At 50.3% G+C, this 24,529-nt stretch overlaps 1 protein-coding gene and 1 pseudogene across 1 annotated transcript in view; one reads left to right on the top strand and one right to left on the bottom strand.

The window, feature by feature from the left end:
* SLC1A2 (solute carrier family 1 member 2) overlaps nt 1–24,529 on the bottom strand; it is a 138,396-nt gene that overhangs the window by 71,843 nt on the left and 42,024 nt on the right.
* On the top strand, nt 356–1,016 carry LOC100686905 (annotated as a pseudogene).

Raw genomic sequence — 24,529 nt, 5'->3', positions numbered from 1 at the left:
AGAAGCTTCCATGTATAAAAGAGGTTACCAGGAGGTAATAGCTCTATGTGCTGAATTCACTTCCAAGCCTACCTGATGCAGAGAGTTGTCACAAAAGATCAACTCTGCAAAAATGATTCTGAGGTTTATGCTCAAGAAACATAGCAAATAATCTGTCAGGAGACACCAGGGTTTATTTCTCACAGAAGGAAGGTACTTCCTGGAAGAGAGTGGTACCTTCGGTTCTCCCCTTTAAAATGACAGGAAAATACAGACTCTCTTTTCCTAGTCTTAATTCCACTTTGCCTTGATCAGAAGAAAAGGCAGTTGCCTCCCATTCACATAGGGTCTGGGTTGAAACCCCGTCGCTGCCAAGATGACGGCTTACCGCTCTTCTCTCATGGACCCTGACACCAAACCCATTGGAAACATGGCATTACTGCCTATCAGAAGTCAATTCAAAGGACCCGCCCCTAGAGAGACAAAAGATACAGATATTGTGGATGGAGCCATCTATTACTTCAAAGCCAATGCCTTCTTCAAAAACTATGACATTAAGAATGAAGCTGATAAATTTTTTTAAAATGAAGCTGATAGAACCTTGATATATATAACACTCTACATTTCTGAGTGTCTAAAGAAACTCCAAAAGTGTAATTCCAAAAGCCAAGGTGAAAAAGAAATGTATACACTGGGAATCACTAATTTCCCCATTCCTGGAAAGCCTGGTTTTCCACTTAATGCAATTTATGCCAAACCTGCAAACAAACAGGAAGATGAGGTGATGAGGGCCTAGTTACAGCAGCTGAGACAAGAGACTGGACTGTGACTTTGTGAGAAAGTTTTTGACCCTCAGAATGATAAACCAAGCAAGGGGTGGACTTGCTTTGTGAAGAGACAGTTCATGAACAAGAGTCTTTCAGGACTTGGACAGTGAAAGGAGCCTGGGCAGACACTTTCCACAGCTGTGGGCAGCGTTTTACAGCAAGATGTACACAGTTCTTTGCCTTTATTTGAGAAAGTTTTATACAGAAGAAGGGAAGTCTTCTTCACTTGAAGAGCTCTTTATCAAGAACTTGGGTGGGGGGAGGGAAGAATGGGTTGTTGAAGGGTGATTTGAAATTTTCTGCAGTATTAAGCTGGTGCTTAATAAGTAATAGTAAAGAAATTTCTAACAAGAAAGAAAGAAGAAAGAAAGAAAGAAAGAAAGAAAGAAAGAAAGAAAGAAAGAAAGAAAGAAAGAAGGAAGGAAGGAAGGAAGGAAGGAAGGAAAGAAAGAAAGAAAAAAGAAAGAAAGAAAGAAAGAAAGAAAGAAAGAAAGAAAGAAAGAAAGAAAGAGAAAGAAAGAAAAAAGAAAAGAAAAAGAAACTGCTAGCCTCTAACTGGCCCTGGTCACTCAAGGTCAACCCCTTGGACATCTTCTCCAGAATCTGATAATAGTGACTCTAGGGTGGGACTGCAGTTCGCAAGGGGGACCCTGACCTACTGTGAAGTCTCACACAAGTCACTGAGAGCTCGCTGATGGGTCAGAATTGGCAGCAACCCATCTGCACATGGGGACAATTAATAATAATGATAATGATATCTGTGTACCAGGAGCTGACCTCTCCATTTTGAGACACACACACACACACACAAACACACACACAGAGAGATCTGGCATCTGGTGTTTTCAAAGGTTTGATAAAATTAACAAGAGATGCGCCAACACTGTGAAATCTCTAGAAGGCCCCTGCCGAAACATCTATGGCCGTGCCCTGGCGATCATTTCACAGCATTTCCAATGTCTGGGACCCAAGGGACACAGCCAAGAATTGACCCCACTGAGAACCCAGACTCTTGTCTTCTATCACCAAAAAAAATTTGGGGGGGATCCCTGGGTGGCTCAGCGGTTCAGTGCCTGCCTTTGGCCCAGGGCGTGATCCTGGAGTCCCGGGATTGAGTCCCATGTTGGGCTCCCGGCATGGAGCCTGCTTCTCTCTCTGCCCCCCCCCCACTCTCTCTCTCTCTCTCTCTCTCTATGAGAGAGATATCTCTCTCTCTATATATATATATATATAATGAGAGATCTCTCTCTCTCTCTATATATATATATATAATGAATAAATAAATTTTTAAAAATCTTTAAAAAAATTTTTAAATTAAAAAAAATTTTTTTTACATCTAAGACCCAAATATGATCAATGTCATTAATTTGCTCACTGATTCATCCATTCAGATATTTACCAAGCATCTCCTTTGAACTTGGCACAATTCTAGATGCAACAGATATAGCAGTGAACACAATGGAGGCTAACCTACTAAAGGCAGGAGCTAATAAACAAAGAATCAGTGTCATATAGCAGTAAGTTCTATAAAGAACAAGGATATGACCTGTTGGTGAATAGGATAGAGAGTGATGGGTACTATTTTATACAAGGTGGTCAGGAAGGTGACATTTAATTAGTGACTTGAAGAAAGTGAGGCTGCCCACGTGGGATCTTAGAGAAGAGTATTCTGAGAGAGGGAACAGCAAGTGCAAAAGCTCTGAGGCAGGAGCAAGGTGGTGAATTCTAGGAACTGCAGGAAGGATCTCCTCCCCACCTGCACGCAGGCAAGCTAGTGCCTGATGGAGTTTAAGGGCCATCCCCCTGGAAATGCATATGCAGAAAAAATTTCCTTACAACTCCAGACCTTGGAAGCCCTTTATCTGTGGTCCCTGGTTAAGAATCTCTACTCCAACCATTGAAGCTTGTTGCTTCAGACATAGCACTTGGTTCCCGACTGCCATCCCTCCTGGGGGGAGAGACCAAGAGGTGACCACATCCCTTCTCTAGACAATATGCTGGTTCTGAATTTCCAAAAGAATCGGCGGCTCTTCCCTCAGTCTGGGGGCCTGAGAGATTAACCTGAGCCAATGAGGAGCACATCCTGCTCACTGCCCCTCCCTCAGGACTAGTAAGGACTTCTTTTATTTCTTTTGTTTTTAAATTTTATTTATTTATTCATGAGACAGAGACATGAGAGAGGCAGAGACACAGGCAGAAGGAGAAGCAGGCGCCCTGCGGGGAGCCCCATGTGGGACTCGATCCCAGGACCTGGATCACACCCTGAGCCGAAGGCAGACGCTCAACCACTGAGCCCCCCAGCCGCACCCCATAAGGGCTTCTCGAGTTCCGAGCACCCTGATTGGATCAGATTCCTGCACCCCGAATTGGAAGTGACCCAGACGCACTTTTAAACCCCAAAGGCAGTGAGATAACGGGACCACTCAACTGTGCTTCGCAGCTGTTTCAGACAGAGAGCAAGTGACTGACAAGTAGTTTGGGTTCGTCTGTAAGTTGAGTTTTGTATGCCCCAAGGGTAAAAAAAATAATAATAATAGGAGTGATTTTTAAAAAACAACAAACAGGCTGATGTAAGCAGCCTGGCGAGTCCAAGCAACCCTCTTGCCTCTTCCCTCGCCCGTGTCTCATGCCCCCCCCCAGCCCCCTCCTCCTGTTGAGACCATCACACCTAATAACTCTTGCCAAGGACCAGGCTTCCAAGCACAGCTTGACCATAAAACACTTCGTAAAACATGTGAACTTTGCTCCTGCTTTTGCAAGCACAGCCCTGCCCTCTCTCCTTTCTCCCCGTGGCGAGGCACACCACCCTCCTGCTCTGTGAGTCCCCTGCCCAGGCCCCAGGAGCCCCAGCCCCTCGCCCAGGCCCCAGAAGCCCCAGCCCCCTGCCCAGGCCCCAAGAGCCCCAGCCCCCTGCCCAGGCCCCAGGAGCCCCGGCCCCTTCCCCCTGCCCCTACCCAGGCCCCAGGAACCCCAGCCCCCAGCCCAGGTCCCAGGAGCCCCAGTGGCCCCGGCCCAGACCCCAGGAGCCCCAGCCCCCCTGGCCCAAGCCCCAGGAGCCCCAGCCCCCCATCCAGAAGCCCCAACCCCCCACCCAGTCCCTAAGACCCCAGCCACCCTGGCCCAGGCCCCAGAAGCCCCAGATCCCCCGCCCAGGAGCCCCAGCCCCCCACCACCACCCAGGCCCCAGGAGCCCCAGTCCCCAGCCCAGGCCCCAGAGCCTGCAACCACACTGTCTGCAGATCGCATCTTCTCTGGGGAGGAGCCGCTGGCTATTTTCATTCCCTGATGCTCCTGCCAGGCTCGCTGGGGACCAATCATGACACCACCCAGGAAGGTTGGAGCCTCAGCTGTGAGGTTCCTGGACCTCGAAAGAATTGACAGGGACAGGCAGGGGAGAGAGACACTGAAGCTTATGATCCCCACGCCAATGCCCCAAGAAGTACACACCTGGGGCTAGGACAAGGGGCTGGCAGGGTCAACTATGACCTCCCTACCTACCAGACTCATTCCTTGTCTCTTAAAAGAGAGAGAGAGAGAGAGAGAGAGAGAGCTTTATTGTGTGTTTATCAGATTATATAAATAATATGCACTTTGTTTATAGAAAGATGTAAAAAAAAAAAAAAAGTGAGAATCACCAGGGGAAACCACCAGGGGAAAGCCCGGAAAGTCTAAGGAATAGCCAACGCTTGCAGCAAGCACTGTTCTAAAGTGCTCGGGACTCATCTAAACTCATTTACTCACTTATGAGTAACCACTGTATGAGAGTGACATTATTTTAAGACCCATTTTGCAGATGACAAAACAAAGGCACAGAGAAATGAACTTGCCCAGCTCTCATGGTTATTGAGCTGAGGAGCTAGAATTCGAACCCCGACCCACGTTCTTAACCCATTTTAACCATGACTACCTTCCCTCTGAGGCACCTATTTCTAGCCCAGCTCCCGCTGCCCCGGGTTCTCAGCAAGAGCAGGGAAGGTTCCCACTCCGTTCCTCCTCCTGCCAGCCCTCCAACCTTTGTGAGCCTCCCCCTTCACCAGACTTGACAGCAAGCCAGACGGAGCAAGAAGCCACTTTGAGCCCATCAGGATATGTTGAACATCTAGTTCATGCCCCGGACGATGGGGACATAGCGACTGGCCCCCAGGCCTCCACCACAGGGGCTCTGGTCCACTGGCAGAGACATAACATACAAGCAAGAGCAACTAGCAGCAGAGCTGTGACCACACCGTAGGCCTCTTGGGGACAGGTTCGCATCATATGCACTGGGGATTTATGGGAAGTGTCGCAGAGCCGTTGAATGACGGAAGACGTGAGGTAGTAAGTAAGCCCCCGAGCCAGTGGCACTGACCCCTTCCCAAATCCTAGAGAAGTCAGGAAGGGATTTCCAGGTGAGATGACAGCTCAGCTGGGACTCGAAGGAGGCAGCAGGTGGGCCGGGCGCAGGGGCAGGACCCCACACAGCCACCCCCACACCATGATGGGCCCTCAGGCCGGAGAAGTCCCGTAGGCCCACAGCAGAGGCAGGTTCTGCAGGCAAGGGGCAGGGGGACCCCACAGGGACTCGGAAGGACAACCAGGCTCGGATCAGGTGCTCCCAGGCCAAGGGAAGGAACCCCGCCCCCCCCCCCCCCCCCCCCCCCCCCCCCCCCCCCCGACGTGGGAAAAAGAGGTATGGGAAGACAGAGACTCGAGGGCTGACACTTCACTTAGCTCTCACCCCAGGGGCCAGGCAAGAGAAAAGATCCTAAGGAGGGTGACAGTTGAATCTCTCATCACAGGAAGGAGGAGGAAGAATCCTCAGGAACTGGAGTAGGAAGGGGTCCCCAGGAGCGATGCTAGGGCCCTTCCCACAGCAGCGTTCCTTTCGAGCACCCGCGCTAAAGGGGCCTCGCAGCCTGCTCTGGCCCGAGCCCCTCAACACACCGGCTCCCGAGCCCCCTTCCCTCATCTCAGGGGCCTGCAGATCCCCGTGAAGACAAGAGTCGTCCCAAGCCGCTTTCACCTCGTGGGCAAAGTCCAAACCCGTCCTGCTGGCTGCCCTGACCGGGGGTGGGGAGAGATCTCGAAGCTGCATCCCGACTCAGTGACTGAGTCCTGTATTAATTAAGCCATATCTGCCACGGACACGACCCCGAGGAGCGGCCACACGGGCGCCCATTTGCCCTCCCTGCTTTCAGTAATTTGCATTTATTTTGTTGTGATGCGGACTCCCGTAGAGCAGAGGCAGTCGTATTTATTTTTGTGCCAGGCGCGGTGCCAGGTGGTCAGTGGGTAAACAGAGATCACGGCACTCAGCAAATGTTTGTGGAGTGGATGATCAAACCCATTTGTTCCTGAGAAAAGTGACGACAGAGGAGCCAGATGCTGAGAGCTTTCGGAACGCAGAAGCGGCGGGAAGGGCCTCTTCCTTTGAAGCCAGCCCTCCGGCCTGACCCTGCCCGGTGCCAAGGTCCCTGTGACGGGTCTGGGCCCCATCTGCGTGTCCCAGGCCGGCTCCAGAACACAGCCAACGAATTCTGGAACGTGTGCGCTGAGCCTCGCTAGGAGTGGGCCTGTGAACCCAGGCGAATGCCAAAGTATTCCTCAGGCATCTGCTTTTCCAAAAAGGAGACATGGAATACAGAAAGCAGAAGCACGCCTGGCTTGGCCTCTAGAGCCATCTAGAAGTGGGCTGGGCCAACAGACTCTCACTCTGAGGGGCTCCCCTCGAGTACTGACAATGAGCAGACTTCACATCCCTTTTTGCTATCCCTCAACCCTCGGCAGGGAGCCCTGCATGGAGCAGATGCTCAGTGGATAAGACAGAAACACTGCATTTTAAAAACTCCCGAACGGATGAGGAGGAGGGCAAACAGGTGAGAAGTGATGGTGCAAGAGGCAAGTGACAAACGCCCTAAGAGGGGATAAGAGGAGACACGAAATTGCTAAAGGAAGCAGCGTGGACGCACATCACTGCTCCTGGAGCAACGAAGACAAAGAGGTTGATGGAAAAGTTCAGGACCGAGTCACAAGCTCAGCAGGTGCGCTGAGGCCGGAAACCCTGTGGGCAGACTTTTAACAGGGAGAGAGGAAGGGAGCGGGTGCTTTAGGCAGAAGCAACGGAGAACACAGCTCAGAGGCAGGAGGAGAAGGGCAAAGTGGAGACACAAGAGGAACATTTGTGGGAGGCGAGTCTTGGAGCTGCCGGGAGCGAGGTTAGAGCCAGGCCCACGAACTGGGGGGTGTCGTAGGAGCCCGGGTGGTGGGATGGGGGGGCAGTATGAGGCCTGAACTAACGGATGGGTCATACAGATGAAAATAAAGATTAAAAGCCAAGGCCAAGGGCGCCCAGGTGACTCCATTGGTTGAGGATCCGACTCCTGATCTCAGCTCAGGTCATGATCTCAGGGTCGGACTCTGCGCTGAACGTGGAGCCTGCTTAGGATCCTCTCTCTCCCTCTGCCCCTCCTCCCACTCACACATGTTCCCCCTCTCTCTCTCTCTCTCTAAAAATAAAATAAAAGCCAAAGCCACATGAAAAGGGAAAATCAGGAAGGAATCAAAAGCGCAAAGGGAATCAAAGGCCCCAAGCCCCCAGGAACAAGAAATAAAAGGGAAAGATGAACAAAGCAGCAATTTTCCATGAGTCCTTAGAAACAGGGGTCCCTTATGCGGCCTGGGGAGCACAGCCTTGTCTGGCAAATGCCCAGGGCCAGGAAATTAAGTACTCAGGTGGCTCTTTCTGGTGCAACCTGTGGCGCAGCCCTCCTTGTGTCAGCTCCTCTTCCTCCCTTCCCCTTGTGGGAAAATAAGGAGGGGGATGGCCCTTCTGTCCTACATTTCCAGTGCCCTTTGCTCCAGACAGCCACCCAGGGACCCCGGATGCCCCTGTCTCTCCATAGCAAGGAAAGTTTCTAATGTGCTTACTCCTCCTAGGACATCTGCATTTTAAAGGAGGCCTGCCCCACATGCTTAGATTTCCAGCACATTCATCCGCAATTTCCCATCTGCTGCCCGCCTGGGAGGGGACGTAGCACACAGTCCTTGGGCCCAGGGGGCTCACAAGTTAGCTGCTGAAAAGGCCAGTCCCGTCTGTTTTGCAGGTATCTTTTCCAGCAGGGGGCAGAAGTCCTAAATAGTGGGAGATCCACAGACTTGCGATGGTCACACATGGGTTCTCGAGGCAGAGAGACCTGGGTTCAAATCCTAGCTCCGCCACTTACCAGCTAAGAAACCTGGGGTGAGTTTCCTAATGTCTGAGCCTCAGTTTCTGTCATCTGGGAGATGAATCCCTGAACGGGATCGGTACGGTGACTGGCTCGGCACAGCATCTGGCACAAGGTATAGACACAAAAACTATCTGCCAAGATGTTCCAGGAAATACTAGAAGGCTCACTACTGGCTTTTAGGAAGTGCCCAATGATTCAGATGATAAGAGGACACCTTCCAGAGACTGACTCATGAGCTCTTCTTGTTCTAGTTCCTTATTTGTAGAGGAAACCACCAAGAGACTCTCTTCTTCTACTTGCTCTTATCTTGCAGGATGTGGGGGGTGGAAGTTAGCATAACATTTCTTAAGCATGCAATGCGTCCAGCCTGGTGCTAGGCACATCACAGACTGCACCTCTTTTAACCTCACAGCCCAAAAGGTATAACCGTTCACCCCAGATGAAGAGCGAAAGCAAAGAGAGAATGAAAGTCACCCACGGTCCTATAGCGAATGCACAGCTGGCTCTCCAACAAATCACCTCAGCTGCGTCTCAGCTCCTGACCCAAGCCAGGCCTCAACCCCAGGCGCCTGGAGATCCTTCAAAAATGCACACCAAGATAAGACGTTATCCTAGCTTTTTGACTTAGGGCTCTAAAAAGCTTGGCTGAAGCAGCAAACCTTTAGGTGATTTATTCCAATACTCTTAACTGCCCTGTCAAGCCTGATTGGGAAGATGCCTGGCTGGGGCTGGAGTCTCTCTCTCTGGTCTGGATCCAGACCTCAGGGTGGGTGACCTCCTGCCAGGCATTAGAGGCCCCCTCAACTCATGGCCTGGAAACTACAATGGAAAGAGCCTCGAGGTTCCATTCTTTTGACCACCCTAAATCTTCAACCAACCACCTCTCTGGGAAACCATGCTAAAGCCTGCCAACATTTCTATTTCCTTTCAGAGATTTATTCTTATAGAGTAAGAAATGCATCCACCCACGACCCTCATGTAATGGAATCAGCTGATCCGGTCTTCATTTGAAAAAATCAATCATAATAATATACCAATGATCACTAACACTTACTCTGAATCAGGTACTACCTTTCAGTAACCCACTGAAATAGATGTTATCATTAGTTCCACTCTATAGATGGGAAAACTGAGGTTTGGAAGGTAGAGTAGGTCAGTGAAAGTCAGGCAACCAGTTAGTGGCAAAGATAGAATCCAAACCAGAAACACTCTCTTCAGGAGGCCAGTCTCTACTCACTGTGTAATGCTTTCTCCGGGGAAGCTGGCCCAACTTCGCACTCCTTGTCCACCCGCCTGAGTGACCAGCACATCTCCACTCTCGTACATGGCACATCGGTTCCTGCTGGGATGTGGAGTCTGTCTGAAGAACATTCCAGACCAGCACATTTTCCTACCAGTGTGGACATGTGTGCCAGCCATTCCACCCCCACTCAGCCCCGGCCATGGGGTTAGTAAGCTAAAAACAGCCTGGTTTTCAAGCAACAGCGAGTGACCTCATGAGATACAAGATTCGGGTTGAGTACTTTGTGGGTACATTTAAAAAGCAAGGCAGAAACTTTATAAAAAGTGTACAATTTTAGAAAAATCGTGCGTTGCATTGAGATGCAAATAAATAAATAAATAAACCAAGGAATGAATGAATGAATGAATGGACCCAAAAGGTCCCCCGTGGCTGTTTATCACAATGACAGATGGTTTTTATTTCCTTATGGAGTCTCTCCTTTATGTTCCATCTCTCTACAACAAACACGAATTAACCTTTATCCAAAGAAACCAAAAAAGTTAGAAAAATCAGCTGATGGAGCCCCCCCCTCCCTCAAAAAGGCCTACATGACTCAGAATAAAGACAAAGAACTACTTCATCTGGAGGTAACGTCATTGGCACATGTTCCCTCACCTTGCAGCTCCCACATTGTGCCCTGGTTATGACTTTACAGCTCCGTCTAACACGACTCGGGTTTCAAGCCTGCCTCTGATGCTGAGAATGTCTGCGTGGGGAGTGAATTACCTTAACCCATCCATGGCGCCTTTCCAGTCGGAGCGCGGCCTTCTGCAGTGGGAAGGTTTAATTACCCAAAGCTCTGTGACGCAGTCAGCCTATTTTTGGTCGGCAGGCGGGACAGGTTAGCTCTTTATCCACTCCTGCCTTGGCCGAGCCTCAGAGGTCACAGAGAGGAGGCATTTTCATCCTGTCCTGGTGCCAAGCCAGTCTTTCTAGAAGCCACTCCAGCACTGGCTCCCGAGGAACCAGCCGGGCTCCAGCTCATTTCCCCCAAAGGACTGGCACAGTCGCTCCTCCAAGGATTGCCGCCCCCCCACCACCACCCCCACCGAGCTAGGGCTGGGAAATGTCTCAGCATGTACAGGACTGGGCAGAGGAAATGAGCTGCCCTCGCTTTGTAATGCACTTTAATGGACACATTTCACTACACGGATTAGGTGAGATGGCAGGGGGCGAGCTAACGTGGGGGATAAACCACACTGCAGGAGAAAGAAATGGGAATTTGTGGGGGATAAACCACACTGCAGGAGAAAGAAATGGGAATTCGGGGCAGGGGGCTGGAAGGGAGGGAGAAATCTGGGGAAGGAAGGGAGGGAGGAGTCTGAGTTGGGAGCAGGAGGTCCCATCAGTACACAGGGGAGTCCATGGAATAAAATGATAGCCAATGAAGACTCTCCCAGCTGGGAGGAGTGGCCGAGGGATTTTCAACAATACTAACAGCAGTAATAATAATAATGTTGATAGTAATGACAGCTCACACTTACAAAGCACTTACTACAGGTATCCTTCCAAGCGCTGTCCTGCAGACCCTCAACGATCCTGTCCAGTACCTACAACTCTTATCCCCATTCGATAGAGGAAGAAACTGAGGCACCATGAGTGGTCTATCCAGAGTGACACAGTGAGTGTCAGAGCTGGGCTTTGAGAATCTCAGCCCGACTGCACAAACTTTGTTCTTAACCATTTGACCACGCTCCTTCCCTAGGACCAGCAGCAAGGCCCAGGGTTCCATCATACTCCGCTTGCTGCTTTGTCCTGCCGTGGGAGCCACCCCTGTTCCTTCGCTGCTGCTCGGACCCGAGGATCAGGCCACCTCTGCAGCGTCTGCAGCCCTGGGGCCGGGGACCTTGGGGAATGGGGTGGACCAAGATGCTCCCCCGGGGAAAAGCAGCCTGAGCTGAAGGAGATGTTGTAGAGAGCATGAAGGCAGAGGCGGCCTCAGCTTGGAAAGCGCCTTGGACAACTGCAGGAATCCCTGGGAAGGGGGAGAGATGCTCTGCAGCCCTCTGAATGTGAGATGGGGTTTCAAGCTGGTTTCACTTAAGTCACAAAGGGCGACAGGAACCTAAGCTAAGCTGGAGGATTCGTGACATTTCCAGACTGACACTTGAATTTAGTAAGTATTTGATTTCCTTGGTTCTAAGATATGCTTTTATTTTTAACATCTTAAAATTTCTGCAATTGGGATGCATGGTGTTTCTCTTTTCACTTTAAAAACTATTATTAAATCGTTTAGGCAGCTCACCACCAAGGGTGATTGAGAATGGAGGAAAAGCAGCTAAGAACCTTCTGGTGGGAGCAGATGGAGCTGCACCGGCGTTGTTTTCTTGTCTCCTTACTACTGAGGCTTCCACTCCTCCAGCCATTTGTACAAATGCACAGAAGCAATGCCCCACCTTTACCTCACTAACATCTCCTGCTTGTCCTGATCTGAGCTCAAACATTGCTTCCTCGGAGAAGCCTCCCTGACCCGAAAAGACCAAGTCTAATTCCCCTAATCCATCTGTGTGATGGATTAATGTCCACCATCCCTCACCAGACAGCACCCCTAGAGAGGGTAGGATTTGGCCTTTTTTCCCCCTCCTTCACCATTAAAAATCACCAAGTAAGAGCACAATAAGAATTTCAATAGTTTTGTGCCCCATGAGTAATTTGAATCTTGAACATAAAGCTAGAAGGGATGCCTGGGTGGCTCAGCTGGTCAAGCATCTGCCTTTAGCTCAGGTTGTGATCCCAGGGTCCTGGGATCGAGCCCCCGCGTCAGGCTCTCTGCTCAGTGGGGACTCTGCTGCTTCTTCTCCGTCGGCTGTTCCACTTACTCTGCACTCTTGCACACACACTCTCTCTTTCTAATAAATAAAAGTTTTTGAAAAAATAAAGCTAGTAGATAAATGACTGATTCTTATCTCAGATGATCAAAAGTTCCTTTCAACAGTCCTTGGTAAATATCACCGCCAACAAGGGTGGGCATGAGTGGCTATATTTATTTGGATTTAGTAATCCTGGAAATAGGTAACAAAAATTTAAATCTTTATATGCACAGAACTGGGAACCCCATTTTGGGAATATGGTATATGTGGAATAAGCTCCAAGAAAAATAAATTCAATTCAGACGGAGATGGTCATTTGCAGCACTACTATAAACACAGAGAGTGGAAACGACCCAGTTCAATCATTGCAAAAGGTTAAGCAAATGATGCCACAGCAGTGATAAAGTAGAACAGAAATATTAAGACATAATTTCTTTTTTAAAAAGATTTTATTTATTTGATAAAGAGAGAGAGAGAGAGCACAAGCAGGGGGAGGGGCAGAGGGAGAAGCAGGCTCCCCACTGAGCAGGGAGTCCCACGTGGAACTCATCCCAGGACCCTGGGATCATGGCCTGAGCCAAACGCAGATACCTAATCTGCTGAGCCACTCAAGTGCCCCATAAAAGACGTAATTTCTCAACCCATATTCCCATATGGCAACCAAGTGCATGTCCATGAAGCTGGGCATAAGGCAGGTCCCACACACAGCCCACACAACGTAAGATGGACATAAGAAGGGAGTTTAGGACAAGAATTCAGAGCAAAATAACTCAAGTTCCTTTTTCTTTAGCAAAGGAGGGGTTGGTAGCCTCAAAAGCAGATCTAAGGGATAAAGGCATGGAGCATAATCTCAAATACATATGGTCCTATGTTATGACCACAAGGTGAGGCATTTTAATAATAATATCTTCTGGTTCATGGATGACAGGGGATTTTTTCTTCTTAGTTATGCCCTTTAAACAATTTAGCAATTCTCTGCAATGAGCATATAGAACTTTTATAATCATAATATCAATAGCCTTGAAAGAAAAAAAAAACTATAAACAAACGAACTGTGAGGAATTAGTTTTAAATAGTGAGGAGAAATGGGCCAAAAGGTACACAGAATAAGTTATTTATATCATTGTAAAAAAGGAAAACCATGGGGTTCCTCCCAGCCTCGTATCAGCCATAGTGCCAAACACAGGCAGAGAGCTCTCCCTCAAAATTCAACTCTCCCACACTTGATCTATTCTTTCTGATTTCCTGAATTCTTGCTATCAGCAACCTCTACTTCATTTGACCTACTACTATTCTTAATTAACTTTTTGGGCTTCTGAAAACAGAAGTCAACATTTAAAAGGATAGAGTATTTGAATATTGACCCAATTCTGATCATTCTGTTCCCAAAACCTAGTGAACATTCAGTAGATAAAAATGATCATCAGCTTTTTTTTTTTTTCCAATTCTGGAAGATAAAAAGGAGTAATATAAAAGGGAGAAACAGCCAGAGAAGCTGGTGGTCTTTGTAACACCCACACTCTGTGATGCAAGAAGGAGAAATACTTAACAGGATCACAGGGCCACATGTTGAACCAAATCCCTTATGTATTTAGCAATATCAGAAAATATCTTCCCACCATGCAAACCAAGCCTGCTGGCCTTCCCACCACACCAAGTCCAGTTGACACTGCAATATTGCTTGTGCTCTGTTTTTGAATATTTGGACCCAAGAGCCTTTGCATCAGGGTTAACTGGTTGATGATACAATCTTTTTTTTAAAAAAAATTATTTATTCATGAGAGAAACACACAGAGAGAGGCAGAAACATAGGCAGAGGGAGAAGCAGACTCCCCATAGGCAGCCTAATGTGGGATTCGATCTCAGGACCCCGGGATCACACCTGAGCCAAAGGCAGACACTCAACCACTGAGCCACCCAGGTGCCCCAGTTGACAATACAATCTTAATGAAGTCATTCACATTATTGTGTATGTACAGATGGAAATAGAGCTTCGCACAACGGATAAATCCCACAAGAGCTGGGATTCATGGCTTTTTACCTAGACCCGGTTCTTCAGCAGTATTTCTGAAGACAGGAACATTAGAACCTCTAGAAAGAGTGGGGCTGAATGTAGAGGACGGACGTACACATCAAGGATGAGGTCTCCTACTTCTAGGCACTGGAGTTCTTCAAGATGCAATCACAGATGATGATTTTGGTAAAAGGCACAACTTTTCTAACACGTAACTAACCATCTCATCAATGTGTTATTTAAACAAGCCTTTAAAGGGGAGGAAATGCTATCCAGAAGATAGAAATATGATGCATTCATTCACGGACTCATTCAATACACACTCATCAAGAAGCCTACCCTGGGCCTGGTTCATCGTTGAGCACTGGGGTGCAGGGACCCCAGTCCTGGACCCCAGTGCAGGACTTTATTCACCACCTTCCTGAGTCATTTCAGAGCCTTTTTTTTTTTCTGATAAATCGATTACTCTTCCCAATTTGTACTCCTCTTTTCTCTGAAACTACATTTCTAGAGAGAAGCTGGCTCACGCGAGGAAGCTCACGTTACTTTAGCCTCTGGGAAAACCAAGCATCCTTGCCAAATATCATACCAAAGGAGGCACTAATGTGCGTTTTATAATAACCTGTGGTTCCACCTTTCCACTTCTCCTTTTTACTCCAGGAATACAGTGATTCCCTCCTTCTCATCGCCCCTCACCCCCCACCCCCACCCTTCCCAAGATTTCTGACCTGACCATCCTCTCCTCTCCAGGAACGCACTGGCCACCTAGCGCCGCAACCAGCTCTGTCTTCCATCCCAGGTCCCCCCTGCACCCCAGAGGAAAATCTGTCAGGTGTTTTAAAGTTTACCTAGCCTGGGGTCTGATGTCAAAGAAGTAACAAACTGTCCTACTGACTGTTGTCATTTGGCTGGAGCACTCAAGGTCACTAAGGGTTTGTTTGAACATTGTGCAATTATGAGAGGCAAAGACCTCATCAGGATCATCTTAGCTCTTTGATGTCCTTTTCCTCTCCTTAAGCAAGAATTACAGCTGTTCAATGTCCACAATAGCCAAACTGTGGAAGGAGCCTCGGTATCCATCGAAGGATGATGGATTAGGCAGCTGTGATCTATGTATACAGTGGAATATTCCTCCGCCATTAGAAACGACAAATACCCACCATTTGCTTCGATGTGGATGGAACTGGAGGGTATTATGCTGAGTGAAATAAGTCAATCGGAGAAGGACAAACATTATATGGTCTCATTCATTTGGGGAATATAAAAAATAGTGAAAGGGAATAAAGGGGAAAGGAGAAAAAATGAGTGGGAAATATCAGGGAGGGAGACAGAACATGGAAGACTCCTAACTCTGGGAAACGAACTAGGGCGGGGGGGATAAGGGGAGGTGGGCGGGGGGTGGGGGTGACTGGGTGACAGGCACTGAGGGGGGCACTGGATGGGATGAGCACTGGGTGTTATTCTATATGTCAGCAAATTGAACACCAATAAAAAATAAATTTATATATAAAAAAAAAAAGAATTACAGTTGTTTCCTCCCTAGGTTTTGTCATCCACGTGGCTCTCCCAGCAGATCACCCACAAGGCCCTGGCCAGTCGCTCACCTACCAGATGATCCTCTCCCAGTCCTTATCTCTCCGCCTCCGTCTTCCAGCCTTGCATCCACCCGTGGTCATTAACCACTCCATCCTCGGCAGCCTTGCTCCTAGATGTTTAAGCCTCATCAAAGTACTGTGTCTTTAACTCCTAATTGCCAATGTAAAAGGAAGAAACCTGTTCCTTTTAAGGTCCGGAGATGTTCTGACCTTCTAATCCTTTCTCTATGCTTAAATTCTCAACATTCTACGGCTTCATTTATTCACGGGCTTGGTTGAGGGACCTCGGTTTTATATTCTCATTAAATGTAAAATGAAAGGCCCGCTTGTTGTTTTGCGATAGATTTGAACACCAGTCCCCAAGGTCACCTTCAATGGCATCCGTGGGTAAGAGCACCCCTTCTCGGAATGTGTCCTTTAGGACACTAATCTCCCCAAATGTTCCTGGATTTAAAGGTTAAGGGGCCAAGTAAGAGTGGAAAGAGCTGCTCACACTTGAAGACTCACAGAGTATATTTGTGAATAAAGGCTTTGAGAAGTTCAGTAGGAAAGAAACACGTTCAACCAAACCACACCCAAGGTTACTGGAACGCAGAACATATCTTACTTTTTGTGTGTTTTATTTTTCTTCTACAAAAACTATAGACATGCTATAGATTTGCTGATCCAAGGAACATAATCTGGGAAGCAATAACCTGCCATATAAATACTGAGAGGGGCCTAAACCTATGCTACACAGTTGGACTTATTTTTGTGGCATGGAGAAATAACTAAAGACTTTCACTCAAAAGGTCTAGTGGGACGCAAGCAGCCTTGAATTAGTAATCTGACCGCAGTGGAGTAGAGAAGATGGAGCCTCATTTCTCAGCGGGAGAAGGCAGCGGGAAGGGGCCAGGGGGCCATCTGGACCATCAACTACCCCAGACGCTAGACATCCAGGTGTTTTGCAGGTAACCAGATATAGAGCCCCCCACAACAGGGTCTTTGTAGGGGCCCTGCATCCTGAAGTCTTGACCCACTAGATACACACCCTTCACTACATCTGTGCCTCTTTCACAAGCTGTCTCTGGCCCTCCTCTGGGCCATTTCAACCCCAGTCTGAAATTTTCACAAGCACTGGTGCACCTGGAAAAGGACTGTTACTTTGTCTGGGTAAGTAGGCAGCAGGCAGGGGACACCTTTTGAAGCTCCACTTGAGACTTCAATTCCATCTCCACCACTCAACTCTGATTACTTAACAACTCTGAGCCTCAAGTACGTCATTCATAAAGAGGGATAATAATAGCAATAATAAGAATAATAATATCTCATTGGATTGTTGTGAAAATTAAATCAGTCGACATACATATAACAGCATGCAACACATGGTAACTATTATACTTTATTACCATCGTTATTGATTCATCTCACAAATATTTCTCTTTTTTTTTCTTTTTTTTTAATTTTTTTAAGTAGGCTCCATACCCAGCATGGAATGGAGCCCAATGTAGTGCTTGAACTCATGACCATGAGATCAAGAGTCAAGAGTCAGCCATCCAACCAACTGAGCCACCCAGGTACCCCGTCCCACACATATTTCTTAGGCAAAACAGTTATTGACTTTATGAGCTTTTAATGTCCTCTGAACAACTCTGGTATTGAGAGGTGCCAGTAGAATCCATGGCACATCCACAGCAAGATCTCGGCTCTCCTCGGTAGCTTGACCACCATGTTGAAATCCTTCTAGCTGCCACAACCACATCCTGTCTTGGTGGCATCCAGCACTGCGGTGTACTAATACCAGCTAACCTGCATGGAAGCCTCACTATGTGCCGGGCCCATTCAAAGGGCTTGTTTAAAAATCCTTCAACAACTCTGTAGAGTAGGCACTACTAGGACTCCCATCTCTAGACTAGGAGAAGGCACCGAGAGGCCAAGTAACCTGCCCAAGCTCACACAGTAACCTAACGGCAGAGCTGGGATTCAAACTCTCAATTCAAACCCTGAGCCCGTGCGCTTGACCACTGGACCACCCTGCCTCTCCCCAGAGCCGTTTACTACCCCCCCAGAGCCTGTATGCCAGGTGGAGGCGGAGGTGGTGGGGGGTGTGAGGCACAGAGGGGACAACGGCCTGTGGGGTGTCACGAAGAGCAAACAACCAGCTAACCAATTAGTCAGGCGCAGCCGGCGCAGTACTCACATTCCCCCCCCCCCCCCCACACACAGAATGTTCTGAGGTTGCTGCAGACCCGGGGATGGCTGAGGGGGAGGCAGGCAGCAGGCTGCTCCCTGGCAGGGAGGAAGGGGTCCAGCTGGAGCCTGGGACACAGTTAATGAGAGCAAAGCTGCTACAGAGGCCTCTTTTGCTGAGTTGCCAAGAGGTTTTGTTAACTGGCACAACAGGGGCTCATCCGAAAGTCTCAGCTATTCGGGATCCAGAAGCAGAGGGTGCTTTAAGATCCCTGCAAGTGGCAGAACCCCAGGATGCCAGTGCCCACAGGGACATCTCGGACAGACCTAGCTCCGTCTCCACGGGACCAACACAAGAAGGAGCACTCAGGGCCCTCCTGGGCCGGGGCTTTAGGCTGAGGGCTGAGGGCAACACTGCATGGGGGGATTAACCCCACCTCACAGAGGAGGCATCAGAGGGACAGCAGGATGCCCCAGGGCACGGGCCAGCTGCAGACGGGCGCCCCAGCCTCGGCCCCTGCACTCATGAGGTGATTTGCACAAGAGGAGCACCCACACCTCTGGTTCCCAACTCCTCCCGCGGAGCCGATGCAGAGCTGCACGCGCACCCTCCTGGGTGCTGATGATCCTCCTGCTGAGAGAAGCTGGGAGACCAAGCTGGGGGACCAAGCCGGGGGACCAAGCAGGGGGGGCCCGGGGCTCAGACACCCGGGACCCGGGGCCCTGCGCTTGTTCCCCTCGCTGCTTCTCTGTCTATGCGGGCTGGATTGAAAAGCAGCTCTCCTAACTCTGGGAAACGAACTGGGGTGGGGTGGGGTGGAAGGGGAGGTGGGCAGGGGGTTGGGGTGACTGGGTGATGGGCACTGAGAGGGGCACTTGGTGGGATGAGCACTGGGTGATATGATATATGTTGGCAAATTGAACTCCAATAAAACAAAAAAAGAAACAAAAAAAAGAAACAAAAGCACCTCTTTGGCACAGAGTCTGCTCCCTCCAACAGCAAGAACACCGTATGTGGCCCCGACACAAAGAGGGAGGACACAAGCCCCCCCGCTGTTCTGGAGCCTTTGGCCAGGAGGCTGGCAAGCAGCAATCCTCAGCGGTTTCTTTCAATCGCCCCGGCGGGGGGTGTTGGGGGGGGTGTTAAGCAGCTGAAAGTTCCCTTTGTGTTGCTCCCACAGACATTTCTGGAAGGGGTCAGTTGGGGGTGAGTCATCGTGCACCCAAGGAGACTCGCACTGAGGAGCCAGCTCAGACACTGTGCTTCAAAATAAATCCGTGCTCACCATCTTCTTACTAGTCTCCTGCAAGCGTGCTAAGGACCTTCGGCCAACGGGGAGAAAAGTTCTTTGACCCCGTAATGGTTCCGCTCCTTCTAAAAACCTGGTAAAAAGTAACTATAGCCAAGCCCCTCGTTTCTTTTCAAAACTTTACGGGGAAACGCCAGGTACTAAACAATCCAGCGAGGCAATCACTTGCTCAGATGGTCTTCTGGCATTTGAGTACACTAATCGTACACATTACTCTGTGCCTCAGTTTCTCCATATGCAAAACGGAGATAATCACGGTGTACGCGTACTCGTAGGTTAGTATGTACAGACCCCTATGTCCCGGTGGTGCCTGGAGCAGAGCCTGCACTCAATACAATAGCTATCCTGCAAATTCTATCTATTTTATAATATTTATGGTAATAACCGTCATTTGTGCTTACCGGGTGCCAGGGGCAGGCCTGAGAGCCTGTAGGCATAGCACGGTTTAGTCCTCTAGACAATCCCATAAGGTGGGCATTATACTCACTTCACGGGTGGGAAAATGAGAAAATGGAGTCAGAGAGGTCCCCACCCGGTTGATGGCACAGCAGGGTTGAGATCAGATCCATCTGGGCAACTTCGTTGTCTGGCTAATGCCAGGCTGTGGGGCTGGCAAGAGAGAGCCTGCTGGTCCCCACGTAACCAGAAACGGGGGCAGAGAGGTTAGGTAACAAAAGCACGTCCAGCTTCTTTGCACGACACTCCGCTGCGAACATCACAGGGGACGGGACAAGAAATGAAACCGGGGGAGAAGACTAGAAATACCTGGCCTTCTGTCTCTTGACCAAGATAATAGAGTAAAGGCATTTCTGGTCCCTCTGAGGGGGAGCTGCATCTGTGCCATTTGGGCACCTCCTCTAAGGGCTTCCAAAGCCCTTGGTATTGCTCCTTACACACGATCGAGCACACGGCCAGCTGGTTCAGCTACAGTCCTGCAGTCTGCTCTGAGTGGGGAAGACCCTGCAGTCGGCATTTCCCAGCAGCTGGAACAGCATTCCCAAGTCACTACGGCCAGCAAAGACTTATTTAGGGGCGCCTGGGTGGCTCAGTGGTTGAGCACCTGCCTTGGACTCAGGTCATGATCCCAGGTTGTGGGATCAAATCCCACATTGGGCTCCCCACGTGGAACCTGCTTCTCCCTCTGCCTGTGTCTCTGCCTCTTTCTGTGTGTCTCTCAGGAATAAATAAATAAAAACCTTAAAAAAAAAAAAAAAGACTGTATTTAACTTCCACACGTGGAGCTCACTCATCTGGAAAACTCCTCCTCATCCTTTAAAACTTGGTTAAGGGCACCTGGGTGGCTCATGTGGTTGAGCTTCCAACTCTTGCTTTCAGCTCATGATCTCAGGGTCGTGAGATCAAGCCCTGCATCGGGCTCCACACCCAGCAGGGAGTCTGCTTGTCCCTCCCCCTCTCTTCCTCCCCATACTCATATCCCTGCACACTCTCTCTCTCTCAAATAAATAAATAAAATCTAAAAAAGAAAAAAGAAAAAGAAAAGAAAGAAAACCTTGCTTAGCTATCTCTGACTCTGCACAGCCTTCCCTGACCACCCCCTCCCCTCAACAGAACAGGTGCTTCCCTCTCCCGAACTATTTCTGTTTTCTTTACCTATTTCAAAGTGTTGCAATACAAGGTTCTCCACTAGGCCCAGAGCAACTCCATCCAGGCACCTACACTGCCTGCAGGCAATTCTCTGGGAATTAGCACTGTGTAAATGATCCACATCAGTGGTTCTCCAGAGGGGCAGTTTTGCTCCCCAGGGGCACACTTGGCAATATCTAAGGGTATTTTTGGTTGTCACGACTAGAGGCGGGAAATGATCTTGGCATCTCATGGGCACAGGCCACAGTGCAGCTAAATATCCCACAGTGCACGGGGACAGCCCCTCCAAAGAATGATCGGCCCAAGATGTCAACGGGGCAGGGGTCAGGCCGCTGGTCCAGCTGGCAGCTCCGAGTTAAAGGTCACCCACGCTGCCGACTGGAGTTCACTGACTTCATACACACGGCTCAGGACCTGCGGGGAGTTGTATCTCGGCCCCCAAATATCTGCGGCACCTCTGCAGGAAGATGACCCTTCCCTCATCCCTAAAGACATGCTTTGCCCTGCAGCTACCTGTGGCCAAGGGCCTGACAGCTCGCCACAGACCCCGGGGGCCCACCACCTGTCTCCCCTTCCCGGGGCAGGGCCCTCCGGCCACAAGCGCCCTCCCCCAGGAGCTAGCAGGCCACGAGTGTTGGGGAATTAACCCCCCCGGGAGCAGCCTGAGCCAGAGATGGGCAGGCCTGCATACACCAGCCTCCCCCCCCCCGCCCCGCCCCTCCAGGGGACAGCTCCGAGCTCGCTGCCTGTCCCGTCCTGGTGATTTCCTCGGGGCACTGAACAGGAGCTGCCCACACCCGTAGCAGACTTGATAACCCTCCTCCTCTTGGCGGCCTCCCACCTCCCTACTGACCTCCCCGTATTTCCTGCACCTCCCAAATGGTAGATCCAGAATCTTCCTCTAGGAACCCAGGCCAATGCAGAATAGGAGTAACACGTGATCCCTCCCAGAAAGCAGCATCGAGAACCTTCACGTTAGTTCTGTCCTTGTCCTCTTTTCCCATCTCTGCCTCAAGAGAGGCATGACCGGGGTGGGGGCTGCGCCTCCTGTCTCGCCCCACACGGAGGATCCACGGAGGACACCTGCCACTGGCATCCTGCAACCATATGTGACAGAAGCAAGAAACTAACTTTGCAGTTGTCCGCCCCAAGGTGTGGGGCTTGTGGTTACGGAAGCGTAACCTGGTGAAAGCTGGCTGGTGCAGGGTTTATCGCTCCTGGGGGACCCTTCTGACGGACCCCCCCATAGGAGACCCGGGCTGCCTACCTTCCAAATGATACTTGTCTGAGGGCAAAATGGTACAGCATAGCCTTGTCTCCTTGAACCCGGAGATGACCATTTGCTTTCTTCTCTTTCTCTGTAACTCACGGTGCGTGTGCAGAGCCGGAACTGGTGGCACCTAGAGACTGGGAGACTGGAACCAGTCAGGCCTGGTAGCTATGTGGGGGAAAGAGTCTGAAGATGAGGATCCTGGCCTGGAGACGGATGACAGCTCTCGTCACCCTGTGGCTGGGCGACCCGGGGGAAATCGCCCCCCCACCCCATCTGGAGCCGCCCCGTTTGCAATGCAAGATCCCAGCCTGAGACCCGAGCTCCACTCCGGGCACTCCGCCTCTGCGGTTCCATGAGGACCAAGACCAACTTCATTTTCTCCATCTCCTACTTGATCCATCAGCCTGGAGAACAAGCTAGATCCAGACCCAAACTCTCAAGGGAAAGACTGTCTCATCCACTTTACAAACTGCTCCTTTCTTTCCTCCCTTGCATTCCCCCTTCCCTCCGTCCTTGACACCGCGTGCTACATCTCAGGCCTGTAGCAGCAGGTCCCATGCCCGGGTCACTCACAGCGGCCACGCGGCTATTTTTGCCATGTCTGAACACCATCTCCGCTATCCGTCAGTTAACAGCGTTTAGCACTGACCGATCCTTTGTCCTTAAATGCACGTACATCCTGAGAGGAGTTTTTACGTTACTTCCCTGGATGGAAAATCAGTAGCACTGATGACTAGAAAGGGGCGTGTGTAAATGCACAAAACAAAGAACATTTTTACTGACTTCGAGTTAGGTGCTACTTGCTGTGGGGCTTCTGCTGCCCGCCTTCTGTTTAAAAAGGAAAGCTGAGGGGCTCCCGGGTGCCTCAGTGGGTTAAGCACCCAACTCTTGAGATCTCAGCACAGGGTCTTGATCTCAGGGTCACGGGTTCAAGCCCCACACTGAGCTCCACACGGGGCATGGAGCCTACGCAAAAAAAAAAAAAAAAAAGAGTGGGGATGCCTGGGTGGCTCAGTGGTTGGGCACCTCCCTTTGGCCCAGGACATGATCCTGGGGTCCCGGGATCGAGTCCCACGTCGGGCTCCCTGCATGGAGCCTGCTTCTCCCTCTGCCTGTGTCTCTGCCTCTCTCTCTCTCTCTCTCTCTGTGCCTCTCATGAATAAATAAATAAAATATTTTTAAAAAGATTTAAAAGGGAGTTGAAAGGTTTCAGGGTGGCAGTGAAACACAGTAGCACGTTATAACCTTGTCATAATGAGATAGATCAAAGAATCCAGAAAGGAAATGACCATCTGGCCATATGATGTGACATCACTGAATTTGTCAGCGGTATACCCCCAATCGTCTCCTGGGGCCCCTGAGATCATCTTCCATGTCATCAGGACACCCACCTCACACCTGGCGTGAGGCCCTATCACCTACCTGCATCCTGACCACAGCGTGGCTTAGTCACGAGGAGCTCAGAGCTTCCGGCCGGTCAGATGCGGGTTTGAGTCCCACTGCGTCGCCAGGCCACGCCGGCAAAGTCACTGAAGCTCTCACTACGGACACTTCCCAAGCGGGTCCTGTTTCCTTGCCTCCCACCATATCCTCTGGCCTGTTTCAGGCTCCGCTCCCCACCCGGATATGGCACCAACGTGGCCACAGGTCACATTCACTCTGTTCCTTCCGACCTGGGCGAGCACCTGCTGGAGCACCTGCCGGAGCACCTGCCAAAGCACAGCCAGGCCCTCGGGACCACCCTCTTGTTACCCATGGGTCGGGCTCACTGCCTCACCGGCCCTCCCAGGCCACGTCGGTGCCTGACGGCAGGCGAGCTGCAGTCTGGCTCCGGGCAGCAAAGCGTAGCTGCCTGGTCCCCTGAGAAGCTGAATTTGAACCTGCAGCCTTGGTTTCCTTGGTGCCGCCGAATTGGAGAACATGCCGGGGATGCCTGGACATCAGGCAAAGGAAAGGACATCCTGCAAAGGAAGGCTCTGTCTTCCTTCTCTGAGGGAGAGCACACTCAAGGGTCCTGTTTGGGACCGTGTCCCAAAACCCCAGGGCTTTGCTGCAAACGCATCACTCAAGGTCTGGGAGAGACGCACCGGTGGGGCAAGGACGCGGTATCACTGCTGCAGTCCTGATGCTTCGTCGGACAGGCAGCAGCACAACCGGCTCCATTAACGTGCTCAACTTCTCGCTAATGAGAGGGCACTTAAGCAACCATCACCCCGGAGACGCAAATTCAGAGTCTCAGGCCCCACTTTGTGAGGTCGGTGCCCTTAGTATCCCCATCACACAGCTGAAGAAGCTAGAGGATTTCAGTAACGTGCCTGAGTTCATCTAGCAGCCTGGACGCTGCCTAGGATGCCTTCCTGCCTTAGGGGACGGCCAGAGAGTCAGGCCTGTGACATCCAGAGGCACTGGGACCCACCGAGGCAGGGCCTAATCCATGTCCCGGGCCCAGAGAGGGCC

Source organism: Canis lupus, chromosome 18 (assembly GCF_011100685.1).
Source record: "Canis lupus familiaris isolate Mischka breed German Shepherd chromosome 18, alternate assembly UU_Cfam_GSD_1.0, whole genome shotgun sequence".
Lineage (NCBI taxonomy): Eukaryota > Metazoa > Chordata > Mammalia > Carnivora > Canidae > Canis > Canis lupus.
The sequence above is the reverse complement of the archived record's forward strand: the minus strand, read 5'-3'. Positions and strand labels throughout refer to the sequence as shown.